Raw genomic sequence first — 18240 nt, 5'->3', positions numbered from 1 at the left:
TCAAACTTGAAATAATATAGACATTTGGAGACTGTACGGATTCCTATTGATCTTGTTTTGAATGAAACAATTGCCATGCTAATTGATTAAATATGTTAACGTGTTGACACTTTCTTTGTAAGGGTTTTTTACCAAGGTGCCAAAAGTGTGGACTTAGCAAATTCAGGATTCAGAAGTAGGTGAACTTTGTTTAGTGATTTTTATTCTTTTCTGTTTCAATTTAAAGAAGACATTGCAACTGCCATAGTCATTTTGAACATAGAGGAGAAGAAATGATTACAACAATCCCAGTTAATGTGCTAACGAGAACCATTAGCCAACTTTTAGTCACTCTTTTTTTTCTGTAGATGTGGAGCGCAGAATTTTCAAAGCGCTCGTAGTGTGCGAGGTAGCGTGGCCGAGCGGTCTAAGGCGCTGGATTTAGGCTCCAGTCTCTTTGGAGGCGTGGGTTCAAATCCCACCGCTGCCAGAATCATCATTTTAGAAGAAGAAAAAAGGAGGAGAAGAAATAATTATAACAATCCCAGTTTATCTGTTAACGAGAACTATTAGTCACTCTTTTTTTTCTGTAGATGTCGAGCACACAATTTGCAAATCGCTCTCTGTGCGCAAGGTAGCGTGGCCGAGCGGTCTAAGGCGCTGGATTAAGGCTCCAGTCTCTTTGGAGGCGTGGGTTCAAATCCCACCGCTGCCAGAATCATCATTTTCACTTACTAGTACTTTAAATGGTATATCGATTCGTAGCGCAAATAGGTTCTTTATTGTGTTTTTTAAAATTCGTGTTTTGCAAAAACAGCCTTGGACTCCTTCGAGCCGGAATTGAACCAGCGACCTAAGGATTACTGCTTTAGCACTACAGTCCTCCGCTCTACCAGCTGAGCTATCGAAGGATTCTACATGTCAACTGAAAATAATTGGCACATAGTAATTATTTTATAGAACATGCTTATTGTAAAAGTTCTTGAAGATAAAAGTTATTAAAGTGCTTATTGTGAAAGTTCTTGAAGATAAAAGTTATTAAACATAATTTGAAACAAAAATAAAATTGAATTATATTTACTTTACCTCAAACTTGAAATAATATAGACATTTGGAGACTGTACGGATTCCTATTGATCTTGTTTTGAATGAAACAATTGCCATGCTAATTGATTAAATATGTTAACGTGTTGACACTTTCTTTGTAAGGGTTTTTTACCAAGGTGCCAAAAGTGTGGACTTAGCAAATTCAGGATTCAGAAGTAGGTGAACTTTGTTTAGTGATTTTTATTCTTTTCTGTTTCAATTTAAAGAAGACATTGCAACTGCCATAGTCATTTTGAACATAGAGGAAAAGAAATGATTACAACAATCCCAGTTAATGTGCTAACGAGAACCATTAGCCAACTTTTAGTCACTCTTTTTTTTCTGTAGATGTGGAGCGCAGAATTTTCAAAGCGCTCGTAGTGTGCGAGGTAGCGTGGCCGAGCGGTCTAAGGCGCTGGATTTAGGCTCCAGTCTCTTTGGAGGCGTGGGTTCAAATCCCACCGCTGCCAGAATCATCATTTTAGAAGAAGAAAAAAGGAGGAGAAGAAATAATTACAACAATCCCAGTTTATCTGTTAACGAGAACTATTAGTCACTCTTTTTTGTCTGTAGATGTCGAGCACACAATTTGCAAATCGCTCTCTGTGCGCAAGGTAGCGTGGCCGAGCGGTCTAAGGCGCTGGATTAAGGCTCCAGTCTCTTCGGAGGCGTGGGTTCAAATCCCACCGCTGCCAGAATCATCATTTTCACTTACTAGTACTTTAAATGGTATATCGATTCGTAGCGCAAATAGGTTCTTTATTGTGTTTTTTAAAATTCGTGTTTTGCAAAAACAGCCTTGGACTCCTTCGAGCCGGAATTGAACCAGCGACCTAAGGATTACTGCTTTAGCACTACAGTCCTCCGCTCTACCAGCTGAGCTATCGAAGGATTCTACATGTCAACTGAAAATAATTGGCACATAGTAATTATTTTATAGAACATGCTTATTGTAAAAGTTCTTGAAGATAAAAGTTATTAAAGTGCTTATTGTGAAAGTTCTTGAAGATAAAAGTTATTAAACATAATTTGAAACAAAAATAAAATTGAATTATATTTACTTTACCTCAAACTTGAAATAATATAGACATTTGGAGACTGTACGGATTCCTATTGATCTTGTTTTGAATGAAACAATTGCCATGCTAATTGATTAAATATGTTAACGTGTTGACACTTTCTTTGTAAGTGTTTTTTACCAAGGTGCCAAAAGTGTGGACTTAGCAAATTCAGGATTCAGAAGTAGGTGAACTTTGTTTAGTGATTTTTATTCTTTTCTGTTTCAATTTAAAGAAGACATTGCAACTGCCATAGTCATTTTGAATATAGAGGAGAAGAAATGATTACAACAATCCCAGTTAATGTGTTAACGAGAACCATTAGCCAACTTTTAGTCACTCTTTTTTTTCTGTAGATGTGGAGCGCAGAATTTTCAAAGCGCTCGTAGTGTGCGAGGTAGCGTGGCCGAGCGGTCTAAGGCGCTGGATTTAGGCTCCAGTCTCTTTGGAGGCGTGGGTTCAAATCCCACCGCTGCCAGAATCATCATTTTAGAAGGAGGAGAAGAAATAATTACAACAATCCCAGTTTATCTGTTAACGAGAACTATTAGTCACTCTTTTTTTTCTGTAGATGTCGAGCACACAATTTGCAAATCGCTCTCTGTGCGCAAGGTAGCGTGGCCGAGCGGTCTAAGGCGCTGGATTAAGGCTCCAGTCTCTTCGGAGGCGTGGGTTCAAATCCCACCGCTGCCAGAATCATCATTTTCACTTACTAGTACTTTAAATGGTATATCGATTCGTAGCGCAAGTAGGTTCTTTATTGTGTTTTTTAAAATTCGTGTTTTGCAAAAACAGCCTTGGACTCCTTCGAGCCGGAATTGAACCAGCGACCTAAGGATTACTGCTTTAGCACTACAGTCCTCCGCTCTACCAGCTGAGCTATCGAAGGATTCTACATGTCAACTGAAAATAATTGGCACATAGTAATTATTTTATAGAACATGCTTATTGTAAAAGTTCTTGAAGATAAAAGTTATTAAAGTGCTTATTGTGAAAGTTCTTGAAGATAAAAGTTATTAAACATAATTTGAAACAAAAATAAAATTGAATTATATTTACTTTACCTCAAACTTGAAATAATATAGACATTTGGAGACTGTACGGATTCCTATTGATCTTGTTTTGAATGAAACAATTGCCATGCTAATTGATTAAATATGTTAACGTGTTGACACTTTCTTTGTAAGGGTTTTTTACCAAGGTGCCAAAAGTGTGGACTTAGCAAATTCAGGATTCAGAAGTAGGTGAACTTTGTTTAGTGATTTTTATTCTTTTCTGTTTCAATTTAAAGAAGACATTGCAACTGCCATAGTCATTTTGAACATAGAGGAGAAGAAATGATTACAACAATCCCAGTTAATGTGCTAACGAGAACCATTAGCCAACTTTTAGTCACTCTTTTTTTTCTGTAGATGTGGAGCACAGAATTTTCAAAGCGCTCGTAGTGTGCGAGGTAGCGTGGCCGAGCGGTCTAAGGCGCTGGATTTAGGCTCCAGTCTCTTTGGAGGCGTGGGTTCAAATCCCACCGCTGCCAGAATCATCATTTTAGAAGAAGAAAAAAGGAGGAGAAGAAATAATTATAACAATCCCAGTTTATCTGTTAACGAGAACTATTAGTCACTCTTTTTTTTCTGTAGATGTCGAGCACACAATTTGCAAATCGCTCTCTGTGCGCAAGGTAGCGTGGCCGAGCGGTCTAAGGCGCTGGATTAAGGCTCCAGTCTCTTCGGAGGCGTGGGTTCAAATCCCACCGCTGCCAGAATCATCATTTTCACTTACTAGTACTTTAAATGGTATATCGATTCGTAGCGCAAGTAGGTTCTTTATTGTGTTTTTTAAAATTCGTGTTTTGCAAAAACAGCCTTGGACTCCTTCGAGCCGGAATTGAACCAGCGACCTAAGGATTACTGCTTTAGCACTACAGTCCTCCGCTCTACCAGCTGAGCTATCGAAGGATTCTACATGTCAACTGAAAATAATTGGCACATAGTAATTATTTTATAGAACATGCTTATTGTAAAAGTTCTTGAAGATAAAAGTTATTAAAGTGCTTATTGTGAAAGTTCTTGAAGATAAAAGTTATTAAACATAATTTGAAACAAAAATAAAATTGAATTATATTTACTTTAACTCAAACTTGAAATAATATAGACATTTGGAGACTGTACGGATTCCTATTGATCTTGTTTTGAATGAAACAATTGCCATGCTAATTGATTAAATATGTTAACGTGTTGACACTTTCTTTGTAAGGGTTTTTTACCAAGGTGCCAAAAGTGTGGACTTAGCAAATTCAGGATTCAGAAGTAGGTGAACTTTGTTTAGTGATTTTTATTCTTTTCTGTTTCAATTTAAAGAAGACATTGCAACTGCCATAGTCATTTTGAACATAGAGGAAAAGAAATGATTACAACAATCCCAGTTAATGTGCTAACGAGAACCATTAGCCAACTTTTAGTCACTCTTTTTTTTCTGTAGATGTGGAGCACAGAATTTTCAAAGCGCTCGTAGTGTGCGAGGTAGCGTGGCCGAGCGGTCTAAGGCGCTGGATTAAGGCTCCAGTCTCTTCGGAGGCGTGGGTTCAAATCCCACCGCTGCCAGAATCATCATTTTAGAAGAAGAAAAAAGGAGGAGAAGAAATAATTATAACAATCCCAGTTTATCTGTTAACGAGAACTATTAGTCACTCTTTTTTTTCTGTAGATGTCGAGCACACAATTTGCAAATCGCTCTCTGTGCGCAAGGTAGCGTGGCCGAGCGGTCTAAGGCGCTGGATTTAGGCTCCAGTCTCTTTGGAGGCGTGGGTTCAAATCCCACCGCTGCCAGAATCATCATTTTCACTTACTAGTACTTTAAATGGTATATCGATTCGTAGCGCAAATAGGTTCTTTATTGTGTTTTTTAAAATTCGTGTTTTGCAAAAACAGCCTTGGACTCCTTCGAGCCGGAATTGAACCAGCGACCTAAGGATTACTGCTTTAGCACTACAGTCCTCCGCTCTACCAGCTGAGCTATCGAAGGATTCTACATGTCAACTGAAAATAATTGGCACATAGTAATTATTTTATACAACATGCTTATTGTAAAAGTTCTTGAAGATAAAAGTTATTAAAGTGCTTATTGTGAAAGTTCTTGAAGATAAAAGTTATTAAACATAATTTGAAACAAAAATAAAATTGAATTATATTTACTTTACCTCAAACTTGAAATAATATAGACATTTGGAGACTGTACGGATTCCTATTGATCTTGTTTTGAATGAAACAATTGCCATGCTAATTGATTAAATATGTTAACGTGTTGACACTTTCTTTGTAAGGGTTTTTTACCAAGGTGCCAAAAGTGTGGACTTAGCAAATTCAGGATTCAGAAGTAGGTGAACTTTGTTTAGTGATTTTTATTCTTTTCTGTTTCAATTTAAAGAAGACATTGCAACTGCCATAGTCATTTTGAACATAGAGGAGAAGAAATGATTACAACAATCCCAGTTAATGTGCTAACGAGAACCATTAGCCAACTTTTAGTCACTCTTTTTTTTCTGTAGATGTGGAGCGCAGAATTTTCAAAGCGCTCGTAGTGTGCGAGGTAGCGTGGCCGAGCGGTCTAAGGCGCTGGATTTAGGCTCCAGTCTCTTTGGAGGCGTGGGTTCAAATCCCACCGCTGCCAGAATCATCATTTTAGAAGAAGAAAAAAGGAGGAGAAGAAATAATTATAACAATCCCAGTTTATCTGTTAACGAGAACTATTAGTCACTCTTTTTTTTCTGTAGATGTCGAGCACACAATTTGCAAATCGCTCTCTGTGCGCAAGGTAGCGTGGCCGAGCGGTCTAAGGCGCTGGATTTAGGCTCCAGTCTCTTCGGAGGCGTGGGTTCAAATCCCACCGCTGCCAGAATCATCATTTTCACTTACTAGTACTTTAAATGGTATATCGATTCGTAGCGCAAGTAGGTTCTTTATTGTGTTTTTTAAAATTCGTGTTTTGCAAAAACAGCCTTGGACTCCTTCGAGCCGGAATTGAACCAGCGACCTAAGGATTACTGCTTTAGCACTACAGTCCTCCGCTCTACCAGCTGAGCTATCGAAGGATTCTACATGTCAACTGAAAATAATTGGCACATAGTAATTATTTTATAGAACATGCTTATTGTAAAAGTTCTTGAAGATAAAAGTTATTAAAGTGCTTATTGTGAAAGTTCTTGAAGATAAAAGTTATTAAACATAATTTGAAACAAAAATAAAATTGAATTATATTTACTTTACCTCAAACTTGAAATAATATAGACATTTGGAGACTGTACGGATTCCTATTGATCTTGTTTTGAATGAAACAATTGCCATGCTAATTGATTAAATATGTTAACGTGTTGACACTTTCTTTGTAAGTGTTTTTTACCAAGGTGCCAAAAGTGTGGACTTAGCAAATTCAGGATTCAGAAGTAGGTGAACTTTGTTTAGTGATTTTTATTCTTTTCTGTTTCAATTTAAAGAAGACATTGCAACTGCCATAGTCATTTTGAACATAGAGGAAAAGAAATGATTACAACAATCCCAGTTAATGTGCTAACGAGAACCATTAGCCAACTTTTAGTCACTCTTTTTTTTCTGTAGATGTGGAGCGCAGAATTTTCAAAGCGCTCGTAGTGTGCGAGGTAGCGTGGCCGAGCGGTCTAAGGCGCTGGATTTAGGCTCCAGTCTCTTTGGAGGCGTGGGTTCAAATCCCACCGCTGCCAGAATCATCATTTTAGAAGAAGAAAAAAGGAGGAGAAGAAATAATTATAACAATCCCAGTTTATCTGTTAACGAGAACTATTAGTCACTCTTTTTTTTCTGTAGATGTCGAGCACACAATTTGCAAATCGCTCTCTGTGCGCAAGGTAGCGTGGCCGAGCGGTCTAAGGCGCTGGATTTAGGCTCCAGTCTCTTTGGAGGCGTGGGTTCAAATCCCACCGCTGCCAGAATCATCATTTTCACTTACTAGTACTTTAAATGGTATATCGATTCGTAGCGCAAGTAGGTTCTTTATTGTGTTTTTTAAAATTCGTGTTTTGCAAAAACAGCCTTGGACTCCTTCGAGCCGGAATTGAACCAGCGACCTAAGGATTACTGCTTTAGCACTACAGTCCTCCGCTCTACCAGCTGAGCTATCGAAGGATTCTACATGTCAACTGAAAATAATTGGCACATAGTAATTATTTTATAGAACATGCTTATTGTAAAAGTTCTTGAAGATAAAAGTTATTAAAGTGCTTATTGTGAAAGTTCTTGAAGATAAAAGTTATTAAACATAATTTGAAACAAAAATAAAATTGAATTATATTTACTTTAAATCAAACTTGAAATAATATAGACATTTGGAGACTGTACGGATTCCTATTGATCTTGTTTTGAATGAAACAATTGCCATGCTAATTGATTAAATATGTTAACGTGTTGACACTTTCTTTGTAAGGGTTTTTTACCAAGGTGCCAAAAGTGTGGACTTAGCAAATTCAGGATTCAGAAGTAGGTGAACTTTGTTTAGTGATTTTTATTCTTTTCTGTTTCAATTTAAAGAAGACATTGCAACTGCCATAGTCATTTTGAACATAGAGGAAAAGAAATGATTACAACAATCCCAGTTAATGTGCTAACGAGAACCATTAGCCAACTTTTAGTCACTCTTTTTTTTCTGTAGATGTGGAGCACAGAATTTTCAAAGCGCTCGTAGTGTGCGAGGTAGCGTGGCCGAGCGGTCTAAGGCGCTGGATTTAGGCTCCAGTCTCTTTGGAGGCGTGGGTTCAAATCCCACCGCTGCCAGAATCATCATTTTAGAAGAAGAAAAAAGGAGGAGAAGAAATAATTATAACAATCCCAGTTTATCTGTTAACGAGAACTATTAGTCACTCTTTTTTTTCTGTAGATGTCGAGCACACAATTTGCAAATCGCTCTCTGTGCGCAAGGTAGCGTGGCCGAGCGGTCTAAGGCGCTGGATTTAGGCTCCAGTCTCTTCGGAGGCGTGGGTTCAAATCCCACCGCTGCCAGAATCATCATTTTCACTTACTAGTACTTTAAATGGTATATCGATTCGTAGCGCAAGTAGGTTCTTTATTGTGTTTTTTAAAATTCGTGTTTTGCAAAAACAGCCTTGGACTCCTTCGAGCCGGAATTGAACCAGCGACCTAAGGATTACTGCTTTAGCACTACAGTCCTCCGCTCTACCAGCTGAGCTATCGAAGGATTCTACATGTCAACTGAAAATAATTGGCACATAGTAATTATTTTATAGAACATGCTTATTGTAAAAGTTCTTGAAGATAAAAGTTATTAAAGTGCTTATTGTGAAAGTTCTTGAAGATAAAAGTTATTAAACATAATTTGAAACAAAAATAAAATTGAATTATATTTACTTTAAATCAAACTTGAAATAATATAGACATTTGGAGACTGTACGGATTCCTATTGATCTTGTTTTGAATGAAACAATTGCCATGCTAATTGATTAAATATGTTAACGTGTTGACACTTTCTTTGTAAGGGTTTTTTACCAAGGTGCCAAAAGTGTGGACTTAGCAAATTCAGGATTCAGAAGTAGGTGAACTTTGTTTAGTGATTTTTATTCTTTTCTGTTTCAATTTAAAGAAGACATTGCAACTGCCATAGTCATTTTGAACATAGAGGAAAAGAAATGATTACAACAATCCCAGTTAATGTGCTAACGAGAACCATTAGCCAACTTTTAGTCACTCTTTTTTTTCTGTAGATGTGGAGCACAGAATTTTCAAAGCGCTCGTAGTGTGCGAGGTAGCGTGGCCGAGCGGTCTAAGGCGCTGGATTTAGGCTCCAGTCTCTTTGGAGGCGTGGGTTCAAATCCCACCGCTGCCAGAATCATCATTTTAGAAGAAGAAAAAAGGAGGAGAAGAAATAATTATAACAATCCCAGTTTATCTGTTAACGAGAACTATTAGTCACTCTTTTTTTTCTGTAGATGTCGAGCACACAATTTTCAAATCGCTCTCTGTGCGCTAGGTAGCGTGGCCGAGCGGTCTAAGGCGCTGGATTAAGGCTCCAGTCTCTTCGGAGGCGTGGGTTCAAATCCCACCGCTGCCAGAATCATCATTTTCACTTACTAGTACTTTAAATGGTATATCGATTCGTAGCGCAAGTAGGTTCTTTATTGTGTTTTTTAAAATTCGTGTTTTGCAAAAACAGCCTTGGACTCCTTCGAGCCGGAATTGAACCAGCGACCTAAGGATTACTGCTTTAGCACTACAGTCCTCCGCTCTACCAGCTGAGCTATCGAAGGATTCTACATGTCAACTGAAAATAATTGGCACATAGTAATTATTTTATAGAACATGCTTATTGTAAAAGTTCTTGAAGATAAAAGTTATTAAAGTGCTTATTGTGAAAGTTCTTGAAGATAAAAGTTATTAAACATAATTTGAAACAAAAATAAAATTGAATTATATTTACTTTAAATCAAACTTGAAATAATATAGACATTTGGAGACTGTACGGATTCCTATTGATCTTGTTTTGAATGAAACAATTGCCATGCTAATTGATTAAATATGTTAACGTGTTGACACTTTCTTTGTAAGGGTTTTTTACCAAGGTGCCAAAAGTGTGGACTTAGCAAATTCAGGATTCAGAAGTAGGTGAACTTTGTTTAGTGATTTTTATTCTTTTCTGTTTCAATTTAAAGAAGACATTGCAACTGCCATAGTCATTTTGAACATAGAGGAGAAGAAATGATTACAACAATCCCAGTTAATGTGCTAACGAGAACCATTAGCCAACTTTTAGTCACTCTTTTTTTTCTGTAGATGTGGAGCGCAGAATTTTCAAAGCGCTCGTAGTGTGCGAGGTAGCGTGGCCGAGCGGTCTAAGGCGCTGGATTTAGGCTCCAGTCTCTTTGGAGGCGTGGGTTCAAATCCCACCGCTGCCAGAATCATCATTTTAGAAGAAGAAAAAAGGAGGAGAAGAAATAATTATAACAATCCCAGTTTATCTGTTAACGAGAACTATTAGTCACTCTTTTTTTTCTGTAGATGTCGAGCACACAATTTGCAAATCGCTCTCTGTGCACAAGGTAGCGTGGCCGAGCGGTCTAAGGCGCTGGATTAAGGCTCCAGTCTCTTCGGAGGCGTGGGTTCAAATCCCACCGCTGCCAGAATCATCATTTTCACTTACTAGTACTTTAAATGGTATATCGATTCGTAGCGCAAATAGGTTCTTTATTGTGTTTTTTAAAATTCGTGTTTTGCAAAAACAGCCTTGGACTCCTTCGAGCCGGAATTGAACCAGCGACCTAAGGATTACTGCTTTAGCACTACAGTCCTCCGCTCTACCAGCTGAGCTATCGAAGGATTCTACATGTCAACTGAAAATAATTGGCACATAGTAATTATTTTATAGAACATGCTTATTGTAAAAGTTCTTGAAGATAAAAGTTATTAAAGTGCTTATTGTGAAAGTTCTTGAAGATAAAAGTTATTAAACATAATTTGAAACAAAAATAAAATTGAATTATATTTACTTTAAATCAAACTTGAAATAATATAGACATTTGGAGACTGTACGGATTCCTATTGATCTTGTTTTGAATGAAACAATTGCCATGCTAATTGATTAAATATGTTAACGTGTTGACACTTTCTTTGTAAGGGTTTTTTACCAAGGTGCCAAAAGTGTGGACTTAGCAAATTCAGGATTCAGAAGAAGGTGAACTTTGTTTAGTGATTTTTATTCTTTTCTGTTTCAATTTAAAGAAGACATTGCAACTGCCATAGTCATTTTGAACATAGAGGAAAAGAAATGATTACAACAATCCCAGTTAATGTGCTAACGAGAACCATTAGCCAACTTTTAGTCACTCTTTTTTTTCTGTAGATGTGGAGCACAGAATTTTCAAAGCGCTCGTAGTGTGCGAGGTAGCGTGGCCGAGCGGTCTAAGGCGCTGGATTTAGGCTCCAGTCTCTTTGGAGGCGTGGGTTCAAATCCCACCGCTGCCAGAATCATCATTTTAGAAGAAGAAAAAAGGAGGAGAAGAAATAATTATAACAATCCCAGTTTATCTGTTAACGAGAACTATTAGTCACTCTTTTTTTTCTGTAGATGTCGAGCACACAATTTGCAAATCGCTCTCTGTGCGCAAGGTAGCGTGGCCGAGCGGTCTAAGGCGCTGGATTAAGGCTCCAGTCTCTTCGGAGGCGTGGGTTCAAATCCCACCGCTGCCAGAATCATCATTTTCACTTACTAGTACTTTAAATGGTATATCGATTCGTAGCGCAAGTAGGTTCTTTATTGTGTTTTTTAAAATTCGTGTTTTGCAAAAACAGCCTTGGACTCCTTCGAGCCGGAATTGAACCAGCGACCTAAGGATTACTGCTTTAGCACTACAGTCCTCCGCTCTACCAGCTGAGCTATCGAAGGATTCTACATGTCAACTGAAAATAATTGGCACATAGTAATTATTTTATAGAACATGCTTATTGTAAAAGTTCTTGAAGATAAAAGTTATTAAAGTGCTTATTGTGAAAGTTCTTGAAGATAAAAGTTATTAAACATAATTTGAAACAAAAATAAAATTGAATTATATTTACTTTAAATCAAACTTGAAATAATATAGACATTTGGAGACTGTACGGATTCCTATTGATCTTGTTTTGAATGAAACAATTGCCATGCTAATTGATTAAATATGTTAACGTGTTGACACTTTCTTTGTAAGGGTTTTTTACCAAGGTGCCAAAAGTGTGGACTTAGCAAATTCAGGATTCAGAAGTAGGTGAACTTTGTTTAGTGATTTTTATTCTTTTCTGTTTCAATTTAAAGAAGACATTGCAACTGCCATAGTCATTTTGAACATAGAGGAAAAGAAATGATTACAACAATCCCAGTTAATGTGCTAACGAGAACCATTAGCCAACTTTTAGTCACTCTTTTTTTTCTGTAGATGTGGAGCGCAGAATTTTCAAAGCGCTCGTAGTGTGCGAGGTAGCGTGGCCGAGCGGTCTAAGGCGCTGGATTTAGGCTCCAGTCTCTTTGGAGGCGTGGGTTCAAATCCCACCGCTGCCAGAATCATCATTTTAGAAGAAGAAAAAGGAGGAGAAGAAATAATTATAACAATCCCAGTTTATCTGTTAACGAGAACTATTAGTCACTCTTTTTTTTCTGTAGATGTCGAGCACACAATTTGCAAATCGCTCTCTATGCGCAAGGTAGCGTGGCCGAGCGGTCTAAGGCGCTGGATTAAGGCTCCAGTCTCTTCGGAGGCGTGGGTTCAAATCCCACCGCTGCCAGAATCATCATTTTCACTTACTAGTACTTTAAATGGTATATCGATTCGTAGCGCAAGTAGGTTCTTTATTGTGTTTTTTAAAATTCGTGTTTTGCAAAAACAGCCTTGGACTCCTTCGAGCCGGAATTGAACCAGCAACCTAAGGATTACTGCTTTAGCACTACAGTCCTCCGCTCTACCAGCTGAGCTATCGAAGGATTCTACATGTCAACTGAAAATAATTGGCACATAGTAATTATTTTATAGAACATGCTTATTGTAAAAGTTCTTGAAGATAAAAGTTATTAAAGTGCTTATTGTGAAAGTTCTTGAAGATAAAAGTTATTAAACATAATTTGAAACAAAAATAAAATTGAATTATATTTACTTTACCTCAAACTTGAAATAATATAGACATTTGGAGACTGTACGGATTCCTATTGATCTTGTTTTGAATGAAACAATTGCCATGCTAATTGATTAAATATGTTAACGTGTTGACACTTTCTTTGTAAGGGTTTTTTACCAAGGTGCCAAAAGTGTGGACTTAGCAAATTCAGGATTCAGAAGTAGGTGAACTTTGTTTAGTGATTTTTATTCTTTTCTGTTTCAATTTAAAGAAGACATTGCAACTGCCATAGTCATTTTGAACATAGAGGAAAAGAAATGATTACAACAATCCCAGTTAATGTGCTAACGAGAACCATTAGCCAACTTTTAGTCACTCTTTTTTTTCTGTAGATGTGGAGCGCAGAATTTTCAAAGCGCTCGTAGTGTGCGAGGTAGCGTGGCCGAGCGGTCTAAGGCGCTGGATTTAGGCTCCAGTCTCTTCGGAGGCGTGGGTTCAAATCCCACCGCTGCCAGAATCATCATTTTAGAAGAAGAAAAAAGGAGGAGAAGAAATAATTATAACAATCCCAGTTTATCTGTTAACGAGAACTATTAGTCACTCTTTTTTTTCTGTAGATGTCGAGCACACAATTTGCAAATCGCTCTCTGTGCGCAAGGTAGCGTGGCCGAGCGGTCTAAGGCGCTGGATTAAGGCTCCAGTCCAGTCTCTTCGGAGGCGTGGGTTCAAATCCCACCGCTGCCAGAATCATCATTTTCACTTACTAGTACTTTAAATGGTATATCGATTCGTAGCGCAAGTAGGTTCTTTATTGTGTTTTTTAAAATTCGTGTTTTGCAAAAACAGCCTTGGACTCCTTCGAGCCGGAATTGAACCAGCGACCTAAGGATTACTGCTTTAGCACTACAGTCCTCCGCTCTACCAGCTGAGCTATCGAAGGATTCTACATGTCAACTGAAAATAATTGGCACATAGTAATTATTTTATAGAACATGCTTATTGTAAAAGTTCTTGAAGATAAAAGTTATTAAAGTGCTTATTGTGAAAGTTCTTGAAGATAAAAGTTATTAAACATAATTTGAAACAAAAATAAAATTGAATTATATTTACTTTAAATCAAACTTGAAATAATATAGACATTTGGAGACTGTACGGATTCCTATTGATCTTGTTTTGAATGAAACAATTGCCATGCTAATTGATTAAATATGTTAACGTGTTGACACTTTCTTTGTAAGGGTTTTTTACCAAGGTGCCAAAAGTGTGGACTTAGCAAATTCAGGATTCAGAAGTAGGTGAACTTTGTTTAGTGATTTTTATTCTTTTCTGTTTCAATTTAAAGAAGACATTGCAACTGCCATAGTCATTTTGAACATAGAGGAAAAGAAATGATTACAACAATCCCAGTTAATGTGCTAACGAGAACCATTAGCCAACTTTTAGTCACTCTTTTTTTTCTGTAGATGTGGAGCACAGAATTTTCAAAGCGCTCGTAGTGTGCGAGGTAGCGTGGCCGAGCGGTCTAAGGCGCTGGATTTAGGCTCCAGTCTCTTTGGAGGCGTGGGTTCAAATCCCACCGCTGCCAGAATCATCATTTTAGAAGAAGAAAAAGGAGGAGAAGAAATAATTATAACAATCCCAGTTTATCTGTTAACGAGAACTATTAGTCACTCTTTTTTTTCTGTAGATGTCGAGCACACAATTTGCAAATCGCTCTCTGTGCGCAAGGTAGCGTGGCCGAGCGGTCTAAGGCGCTGGATTAAGGCTCCAGTCTCTTTGGAGGCGTGGGTTCAAATCCCACCGCTGCCAGAATCATCATTTTCACTTACTAGTACTTTAAATGGTATATCGATTCGTAGCGCAAATAGGTTCTTTATTGTGTTTTTTAAAATTCGTGTTTTGCAAAAACAGCCTTGGACTCCTTCGAGCCGGAATTGAACCAGCGACCTAAGGATTACTGCTTTAGCACTACAGTCCTCCGCTCTACCAGCTGAGCTATCGAAGGATTCTACATGTCAACTGAAAATAATTGGCACATAGTAATTATTTTATACAACATGCTTATTGTAAAAGTTCTTGAAGATAAAAGTTATTAAAGTGCTTATTGTGAAAGTTCTTGAAGATAAAAGTTATTAAACATAATTTGAAACAAAAATAAAATTGAATTATATTTACTTTACCTCAAACTTGAAATAATATAGACATTTGGAGACTGTACGGATTCCTATTGATCTTGTTTTGAATGAAACAATTGCCATGCTAATTGATTAAATATGTTAACGTGTTGACACTTTCTTTGTAAGGGTTTTTTACCAAGGTGCCAAAAGTGTGGACTTAGCAAATTCAGGATTCAGAAGTAGGTGAACTTTGTTTAGTGATTTTTATTCTTTTCTGTTTCAATTTAAAGAAGACATTGCAACTGCCATAGTCATTTTGAACATAGAGGAAAAGAAATGATTACAACAATCCCAGTTAATGTGCTAACGAGAACCATTAGCCAACTTTTAGTCACTCTTTTTTTTCTGTAGATGTGGAGCGCAGAATTTTCAAAGCGCTCTTTGTGTGCGAGGTAGCGTGGCCGAGCGGTCTAAGGCGCTGGATTTAGGCTCCAGTCTCTTTGGAGGCGTGGGTTCAAATCCCACCGCTGCCAGAATCATCATTTTAGAAGAAGAAAAAAGGAGGAGAAGAAATAATTATAACAATCCCAGTTTATCTGTTAACGAGAACTATTAGTCACTCTTTTTTTTCTGTAGATGTCGAGCACACAATTTGCAAATCGCTCTCTGTGCGCAAGGTAGCGTGGCCGAGCGGTCTAAGGCGCTGGATTAAGGCTCCAGTCTCTTCGGAGGCGTGGGTTCAAATCCCACCGCTGCCAGAATCATCATTTTCACTTACTAGTACTTTAAATGGTATATCGATTCGTAGCGCAAGTAGGTTCTTTATTGTGTTTTTTAAAATTCGTGTTTTGCAAAAACAGCCTTGGACTCCTTCGAGCCGGAATTGAACCAGCGACCTAAGGATTACTGCTTTAGCACTACAGTCCTCCGCTCTACCAGCTGAGCTATCGAAGGATTCTACATGTCAACTGAAAATAATTGGCACATAGTAATTATTTTATAGAACATGCTTATTGTAAAAGTTCTTGAAGATAAAAGTTATTAAAGTGCTTATTGTGAAAGTTCTTGAAGATAAAAGTTATTAAACATAATTTGAAACAAAAATAAAATTGAATTATATTTACTTTACCTCAAACTTGAAATAATATAGACATTTGGAGACTGTACGGATTCCTATTGATCTTGTTTTGAATGAAACAATTGCCATGCTAATTGATTAAATATGTTAACGTGTTGACACTTTCTTTGTAAGGGTTTTTTACCAAGGTGCCAAAAGTGTGGACTTAGCAAATTCAGGATTCAGAAGTAGGTGAACTTTGTTTAGTGATTTTTATTCTTTTCTGTTTCAATTTAAAGAAGACATTGCAACTGCCATAGTCATTTTGAACATAGAGGAGAAGAAATGATTACAAAAATCTCAGTTAATGTGTTAACGAGAACCATTAGCCAACTTTTAGTCACTCTTTTTTTTCTGTAGATGTGGAGCGCAGAATTTTCAAAGTGCCCGTAGTGCGCAAGGTAGCGTGGCCGAGCGGTCTAAGGCGCTGGATTAAGGCTCCAGTCTCTTCGGAGGCGTGGGTTCAAATCCCACCGCTGCCAGAATCATCATTTTCACTTACTAGTACTTTAAATGGTATATCGATTCGTAGCGCAAGTAGGTTCTTTATTGTGTTTTTTAAAATTCGTGTTTTGCAAAAACAGCCTTGGACTCCTTCGAGCCGGAATTGAACCAGCGACCTAAGGATTACTGCTTTAGCACTACAGTCCTCCGCTCTACCAGCTGAGCTATCGAAGGATTCTACATGTCAACTGAAAATAATTGGCACATAGTAATTATTTTATAGAACATGCTTATTGTAAAAGTTCTTGAAGATAAAAGTTATTAAAGTGCTTATTGTGAAAGTTCTTGAAGATAAAAGTTATTAAACATAATTTGAAACAAAAATAAAATTGAATTATATTTACTTTACCTCAAACTTGAAATAATATAGACATTTGGAGACTGTACGGATTCCTATTGATCTTGTTTTGAATGAAACAATTGCCATGCTAATTGATTAAATATGTTAACGTGTTGACACTTTCTTTGTAAGGGTTTTTTACCAAGGTGCCAAAAGTGTGGACTTAGCAAATTCAGGATTCAGAAGTAGGTGAACTTTGTTTAGTGATTTTTATTCTTTTCTGTTTCAATTTAAAGAAGACATTGCAACTGCCATAGTCATTTTGAACATAGAGGAAAAGAAATGATTACAACAATCCCAGTTAATGTGCTAACGAGAACCATTAGCCAACTTTTAGTCACTCTTTTTTTTCTGTAGATGTGGAGCGCAGAATTTTCAAAGCGCTCGTAGTGTGCGAGGTAGCGTGGCCGAGCGGTCTAAGGCGCTGGATTTAGGCTCCAGTCTCTTTGGAGGCGTGGGTTCAAATCCCACCGCTGCCAGAATCATCATTTTAGAAGAAGAAAAAAGGAGGAGAAGAAATAATTATAACAATCCCAGTTTATCTGTTAACGAGAACTATTAGTCACTCTTTTTTTTCTGTAGATGTCGAGCACACAATTTGCAAATCGCTCTCTGTGCGCAAGGTAGCGTGGCCGAGCGGTCTAAGGCGCTGGATTAAGGCTCCAGTCTCTTCGGAGGCGTGGGTTCAAATCCCACCGCTGCCAGAATCATCATTTTCACTTACTAGTACTTTAAATGGTATATCGATTCGTAGCGCAAATAGGTTCTTTATTGTGTTTTTTAAAATTCGTGTTTTGCAAAAACAGCCTTGGACTCCTTCGAGCCGGAATTGAACCAGCGACCTAAGGATTACTGCTTTAGCACTACAGTCCTCCGCTCTACCAGCTGAGCTATCGAAGGATTCTACATGTCAACTGAAAATAATTGGCACATAGTAATTATTTTATAGAACATGCTTATTGTAAAAGTTCTTGAAGATAAAAGTTATTAAAGTGCTTATTGTGAAAGTTCTTGAAGATAAAAGTTATTAAACATAATTTGAAACAAAAATAAAATTGAATTATATTTACTTTACCTCAAACTTGAAATAATATAGACATTTGGAGACTGTACGGATTCCTATTGATCTTGTTTTGAATGAAACAATTGCCATGCTAATTGATTAAATATGTTAACGTGTTGACACTTTCTTTGTAAGGGTTTTTTACCAAGGTGCCAAAAGTGTGGACTTAGCAAATTCAGGATTCAGAAGTAGGTGAACTTTGTTTAGTGATTTTTATTCTTTTCTGTTTCAATTTAAAGAAGACATTGCAACTGCCATAGTCATTTTGAACATAGAGGAAAAGAAATGATTACAACAATCCCAGTTAATGTGCTAACGAGAACCATTAGCCAACTTTTAGTCACTCTTTTTTTTCTGTAGATG

The 18240-nt window shown here is 37.4% G+C and overlaps 50 non-coding genes across 50 annotated transcripts; 33 read left to right on the top strand and 17 right to left on the bottom strand.

The window, feature by feature from the left end:
* Positions 1 to 387: 387 nt before the first annotated feature.
* On the top strand, positions 388 to 469 carry TRNAL-UAG (transfer RNA leucine (anticodon UAG)). Its single transcript has one exon. It is a non-coding gene; the product is annotated as a tRNA-Leu (tRNA).
* Positions 470 to 612: 143 nt separating this feature from the next.
* On the top strand, positions 613 to 694 carry TRNAL-AAG (transfer RNA leucine (anticodon AAG)). Its single transcript has one exon. It is a non-coding gene; the product is annotated as a tRNA-Leu (tRNA).
* A 110-nt stretch (positions 695 to 804) lies between these two features.
* Positions 805 to 890, bottom strand: TRNAY-GUA (transfer RNA tyrosine (anticodon GUA)). Its single transcript is given in 2 exon segments — positions 805 to 840; positions 854 to 890. It is a non-coding gene; the product is annotated as a tRNA-Tyr (tRNA).
* A 563-nt stretch (positions 891 to 1453) lies between these two features.
* TRNAL-UAG (transfer RNA leucine (anticodon UAG)) lies at positions 1454 to 1535 on the top strand. The gene has a single exon. It is a non-coding gene; the product is annotated as a tRNA-Leu (tRNA).
* A 143-nt stretch (positions 1536 to 1678) lies between these two features.
* Positions 1679 to 1760, top strand: TRNAL-AAG (transfer RNA leucine (anticodon AAG)). Its single transcript has one exon. It is a non-coding gene; the product is annotated as a tRNA-Leu (tRNA).
* Positions 1761 to 1870: 110 nt separating this feature from the next.
* Positions 1871 to 1956, bottom strand: TRNAY-GUA (transfer RNA tyrosine (anticodon GUA)). Its single transcript is given in 2 exon segments — positions 1871 to 1906; positions 1920 to 1956. It is a non-coding gene; the product is annotated as a tRNA-Tyr (tRNA).
* A 563-nt stretch (positions 1957 to 2519) lies between these two features.
* TRNAL-UAG (transfer RNA leucine (anticodon UAG)) lies at positions 2520 to 2601 on the top strand. The gene has a single exon. It is a non-coding gene; the product is annotated as a tRNA-Leu (tRNA).
* Positions 2602 to 2734: 133 nt separating this feature from the next.
* TRNAL-AAG (transfer RNA leucine (anticodon AAG)) lies at positions 2735 to 2816 on the top strand. The gene has a single exon. It is a non-coding gene; the product is annotated as a tRNA-Leu (tRNA).
* Positions 2817 to 2926: 110 nt separating this feature from the next.
* TRNAY-GUA (transfer RNA tyrosine (anticodon GUA)) lies at positions 2927 to 3012 on the bottom strand. Its single transcript is given in 2 exon segments — positions 2927 to 2962; positions 2976 to 3012. It is a non-coding gene; the product is annotated as a tRNA-Tyr (tRNA).
* A 563-nt stretch (positions 3013 to 3575) lies between these two features.
* On the top strand, positions 3576 to 3657 carry TRNAL-UAG (transfer RNA leucine (anticodon UAG)). The gene has a single exon. It is a non-coding gene; the product is annotated as a tRNA-Leu (tRNA).
* A 143-nt stretch (positions 3658 to 3800) lies between these two features.
* TRNAL-AAG (transfer RNA leucine (anticodon AAG)) lies at positions 3801 to 3882 on the top strand. Its single transcript has one exon. It is a non-coding gene; the product is annotated as a tRNA-Leu (tRNA).
* A 110-nt stretch (positions 3883 to 3992) lies between these two features.
* Positions 3993 to 4078, bottom strand: TRNAY-GUA (transfer RNA tyrosine (anticodon GUA)). Its single transcript is given in 2 exon segments — positions 3993 to 4028; positions 4042 to 4078. It is a non-coding gene; the product is annotated as a tRNA-Tyr (tRNA).
* A 563-nt stretch (positions 4079 to 4641) lies between these two features.
* Positions 4642 to 4723, top strand: TRNAL-AAG (transfer RNA leucine (anticodon AAG)). Its single transcript has one exon. It is a non-coding gene; the product is annotated as a tRNA-Leu (tRNA).
* A 143-nt stretch (positions 4724 to 4866) lies between these two features.
* Positions 4867 to 4948, top strand: TRNAL-UAG (transfer RNA leucine (anticodon UAG)). Its single transcript has one exon. It is a non-coding gene; the product is annotated as a tRNA-Leu (tRNA).
* Positions 4949 to 5058: 110 nt separating this feature from the next.
* On the bottom strand, positions 5059 to 5144 carry TRNAY-GUA (transfer RNA tyrosine (anticodon GUA)). The gene is given in 2 exon segments: positions 5059 to 5094; positions 5108 to 5144. It is a non-coding gene; the product is annotated as a tRNA-Tyr (tRNA).
* A 563-nt stretch (positions 5145 to 5707) lies between these two features.
* TRNAL-UAG (transfer RNA leucine (anticodon UAG)) lies at positions 5708 to 5789 on the top strand. The gene has a single exon. It is a non-coding gene; the product is annotated as a tRNA-Leu (tRNA).
* Positions 5790 to 5932: 143 nt separating this feature from the next.
* Positions 5933 to 6014, top strand: TRNAL-UAG (transfer RNA leucine (anticodon UAG)). Its single transcript has one exon. It is a non-coding gene; the product is annotated as a tRNA-Leu (tRNA).
* Positions 6015 to 6124: 110 nt separating this feature from the next.
* TRNAY-GUA (transfer RNA tyrosine (anticodon GUA)) lies at positions 6125 to 6210 on the bottom strand. Its single transcript is given in 2 exon segments — positions 6125 to 6160; positions 6174 to 6210. It is a non-coding gene; the product is annotated as a tRNA-Tyr (tRNA).
* A 563-nt stretch (positions 6211 to 6773) lies between these two features.
* Positions 6774 to 6855, top strand: TRNAL-UAG (transfer RNA leucine (anticodon UAG)). Its single transcript has one exon. It is a non-coding gene; the product is annotated as a tRNA-Leu (tRNA).
* Positions 6856 to 6998: 143 nt separating this feature from the next.
* Positions 6999 to 7080, top strand: TRNAL-UAG (transfer RNA leucine (anticodon UAG)). The gene has a single exon. It is a non-coding gene; the product is annotated as a tRNA-Leu (tRNA).
* Positions 7081 to 7190: 110 nt separating this feature from the next.
* On the bottom strand, positions 7191 to 7276 carry TRNAY-GUA (transfer RNA tyrosine (anticodon GUA)). The gene is given in 2 exon segments: positions 7191 to 7226; positions 7240 to 7276. It is a non-coding gene; the product is annotated as a tRNA-Tyr (tRNA).
* Positions 7277 to 7839: 563 nt separating this feature from the next.
* Positions 7840 to 7921, top strand: TRNAL-UAG (transfer RNA leucine (anticodon UAG)). Its single transcript has one exon. It is a non-coding gene; the product is annotated as a tRNA-Leu (tRNA).
* Positions 7922 to 8064: 143 nt separating this feature from the next.
* Positions 8065 to 8146, top strand: TRNAL-UAG (transfer RNA leucine (anticodon UAG)). Its single transcript has one exon. It is a non-coding gene; the product is annotated as a tRNA-Leu (tRNA).
* A 110-nt stretch (positions 8147 to 8256) lies between these two features.
* On the bottom strand, positions 8257 to 8342 carry TRNAY-GUA (transfer RNA tyrosine (anticodon GUA)). Its single transcript is given in 2 exon segments — positions 8257 to 8292; positions 8306 to 8342. It is a non-coding gene; the product is annotated as a tRNA-Tyr (tRNA).
* Positions 8343 to 8905: 563 nt separating this feature from the next.
* On the top strand, positions 8906 to 8987 carry TRNAL-UAG (transfer RNA leucine (anticodon UAG)). The gene has a single exon. It is a non-coding gene; the product is annotated as a tRNA-Leu (tRNA).
* Positions 8988 to 9130: 143 nt separating this feature from the next.
* On the top strand, positions 9131 to 9212 carry TRNAL-AAG (transfer RNA leucine (anticodon AAG)). The gene has a single exon. It is a non-coding gene; the product is annotated as a tRNA-Leu (tRNA).
* A 110-nt stretch (positions 9213 to 9322) lies between these two features.
* TRNAY-GUA (transfer RNA tyrosine (anticodon GUA)) lies at positions 9323 to 9408 on the bottom strand. Its single transcript is given in 2 exon segments — positions 9323 to 9358; positions 9372 to 9408. It is a non-coding gene; the product is annotated as a tRNA-Tyr (tRNA).
* A 563-nt stretch (positions 9409 to 9971) lies between these two features.
* Positions 9972 to 10053, top strand: TRNAL-UAG (transfer RNA leucine (anticodon UAG)). The gene has a single exon. It is a non-coding gene; the product is annotated as a tRNA-Leu (tRNA).
* A 143-nt stretch (positions 10054 to 10196) lies between these two features.
* On the top strand, positions 10197 to 10278 carry TRNAL-AAG (transfer RNA leucine (anticodon AAG)). The gene has a single exon. It is a non-coding gene; the product is annotated as a tRNA-Leu (tRNA).
* A 110-nt stretch (positions 10279 to 10388) lies between these two features.
* TRNAY-GUA (transfer RNA tyrosine (anticodon GUA)) lies at positions 10389 to 10474 on the bottom strand. The gene is given in 2 exon segments: positions 10389 to 10424; positions 10438 to 10474. It is a non-coding gene; the product is annotated as a tRNA-Tyr (tRNA).
* Positions 10475 to 11037: 563 nt separating this feature from the next.
* Positions 11038 to 11119, top strand: TRNAL-UAG (transfer RNA leucine (anticodon UAG)). The gene has a single exon. It is a non-coding gene; the product is annotated as a tRNA-Leu (tRNA).
* Positions 11120 to 11262: 143 nt separating this feature from the next.
* Positions 11263 to 11344, top strand: TRNAL-AAG (transfer RNA leucine (anticodon AAG)). The gene has a single exon. It is a non-coding gene; the product is annotated as a tRNA-Leu (tRNA).
* A 110-nt stretch (positions 11345 to 11454) lies between these two features.
* On the bottom strand, positions 11455 to 11540 carry TRNAY-GUA (transfer RNA tyrosine (anticodon GUA)). The gene is given in 2 exon segments: positions 11455 to 11490; positions 11504 to 11540. It is a non-coding gene; the product is annotated as a tRNA-Tyr (tRNA).
* A 563-nt stretch (positions 11541 to 12103) lies between these two features.
* On the top strand, positions 12104 to 12185 carry TRNAL-UAG (transfer RNA leucine (anticodon UAG)). Its single transcript has one exon. It is a non-coding gene; the product is annotated as a tRNA-Leu (tRNA).
* A 142-nt stretch (positions 12186 to 12327) lies between these two features.
* Positions 12328 to 12409, top strand: TRNAL-AAG (transfer RNA leucine (anticodon AAG)). Its single transcript has one exon. It is a non-coding gene; the product is annotated as a tRNA-Leu (tRNA).
* A 110-nt stretch (positions 12410 to 12519) lies between these two features.
* Positions 12520 to 12605, bottom strand: TRNAY-GUA (transfer RNA tyrosine (anticodon GUA)). The gene is given in 2 exon segments: positions 12520 to 12555; positions 12569 to 12605. It is a non-coding gene; the product is annotated as a tRNA-Tyr (tRNA).
* Positions 12606 to 13168: 563 nt separating this feature from the next.
* Positions 13169 to 13250, top strand: TRNAL-UAG (transfer RNA leucine (anticodon UAG)). The gene has a single exon. It is a non-coding gene; the product is annotated as a tRNA-Leu (tRNA).
* Positions 13251 to 13393: 143 nt separating this feature from the next.
* On the top strand, positions 13394 to 13480 carry TRNAL-AAG (transfer RNA leucine (anticodon AAG)). The gene has a single exon. It is a non-coding gene; the product is annotated as a tRNA-Leu (tRNA).
* A 110-nt stretch (positions 13481 to 13590) lies between these two features.
* Positions 13591 to 13676, bottom strand: TRNAY-GUA (transfer RNA tyrosine (anticodon GUA)). Its single transcript is given in 2 exon segments — positions 13591 to 13626; positions 13640 to 13676. It is a non-coding gene; the product is annotated as a tRNA-Tyr (tRNA).
* A 563-nt stretch (positions 13677 to 14239) lies between these two features.
* On the top strand, positions 14240 to 14321 carry TRNAL-UAG (transfer RNA leucine (anticodon UAG)). Its single transcript has one exon. It is a non-coding gene; the product is annotated as a tRNA-Leu (tRNA).
* A 142-nt stretch (positions 14322 to 14463) lies between these two features.
* On the top strand, positions 14464 to 14545 carry TRNAL-AAG (transfer RNA leucine (anticodon AAG)). The gene has a single exon. It is a non-coding gene; the product is annotated as a tRNA-Leu (tRNA).
* Positions 14546 to 14655: 110 nt separating this feature from the next.
* On the bottom strand, positions 14656 to 14741 carry TRNAY-GUA (transfer RNA tyrosine (anticodon GUA)). Its single transcript is given in 2 exon segments — positions 14656 to 14691; positions 14705 to 14741. It is a non-coding gene; the product is annotated as a tRNA-Tyr (tRNA).
* Positions 14742 to 15304: 563 nt separating this feature from the next.
* Positions 15305 to 15386, top strand: TRNAL-UAG (transfer RNA leucine (anticodon UAG)). The gene has a single exon. It is a non-coding gene; the product is annotated as a tRNA-Leu (tRNA).
* Positions 15387 to 15529: 143 nt separating this feature from the next.
* TRNAL-AAG (transfer RNA leucine (anticodon AAG)) lies at positions 15530 to 15611 on the top strand. The gene has a single exon. It is a non-coding gene; the product is annotated as a tRNA-Leu (tRNA).
* Positions 15612 to 15721: 110 nt separating this feature from the next.
* Positions 15722 to 15807, bottom strand: TRNAY-GUA (transfer RNA tyrosine (anticodon GUA)). Its single transcript is given in 2 exon segments — positions 15722 to 15757; positions 15771 to 15807. It is a non-coding gene; the product is annotated as a tRNA-Tyr (tRNA).
* A 563-nt stretch (positions 15808 to 16370) lies between these two features.
* TRNAL-AAG (transfer RNA leucine (anticodon AAG)) lies at positions 16371 to 16452 on the top strand. Its single transcript has one exon. It is a non-coding gene; the product is annotated as a tRNA-Leu (tRNA).
* Positions 16453 to 16562: 110 nt separating this feature from the next.
* On the bottom strand, positions 16563 to 16648 carry TRNAY-GUA (transfer RNA tyrosine (anticodon GUA)). The gene is given in 2 exon segments: positions 16563 to 16598; positions 16612 to 16648. It is a non-coding gene; the product is annotated as a tRNA-Tyr (tRNA).
* A 563-nt stretch (positions 16649 to 17211) lies between these two features.
* TRNAL-UAG (transfer RNA leucine (anticodon UAG)) lies at positions 17212 to 17293 on the top strand. The gene has a single exon. It is a non-coding gene; the product is annotated as a tRNA-Leu (tRNA).
* Positions 17294 to 17436: 143 nt separating this feature from the next.
* On the top strand, positions 17437 to 17518 carry TRNAL-AAG (transfer RNA leucine (anticodon AAG)). The gene has a single exon. It is a non-coding gene; the product is annotated as a tRNA-Leu (tRNA).
* Positions 17519 to 17628: 110 nt separating this feature from the next.
* TRNAY-GUA (transfer RNA tyrosine (anticodon GUA)) lies at positions 17629 to 17714 on the bottom strand. The gene is given in 2 exon segments: positions 17629 to 17664; positions 17678 to 17714. It is a non-coding gene; the product is annotated as a tRNA-Tyr (tRNA).
* Positions 17715 to 18240: the final 526 nt, after the last annotated feature.

The sequence above is a fragment of the Bombina bombina genome, chromosome 5 (genome assembly GCF_027579735.1).
Source record: "Bombina bombina isolate aBomBom1 chromosome 5, aBomBom1.pri, whole genome shotgun sequence".
Lineage (NCBI taxonomy): Eukaryota > Metazoa > Chordata > Amphibia > Anura > Bombinatoridae > Bombina > Bombina bombina.
This window is presented reverse-complemented; position numbering and strand designations above follow the sequence as displayed.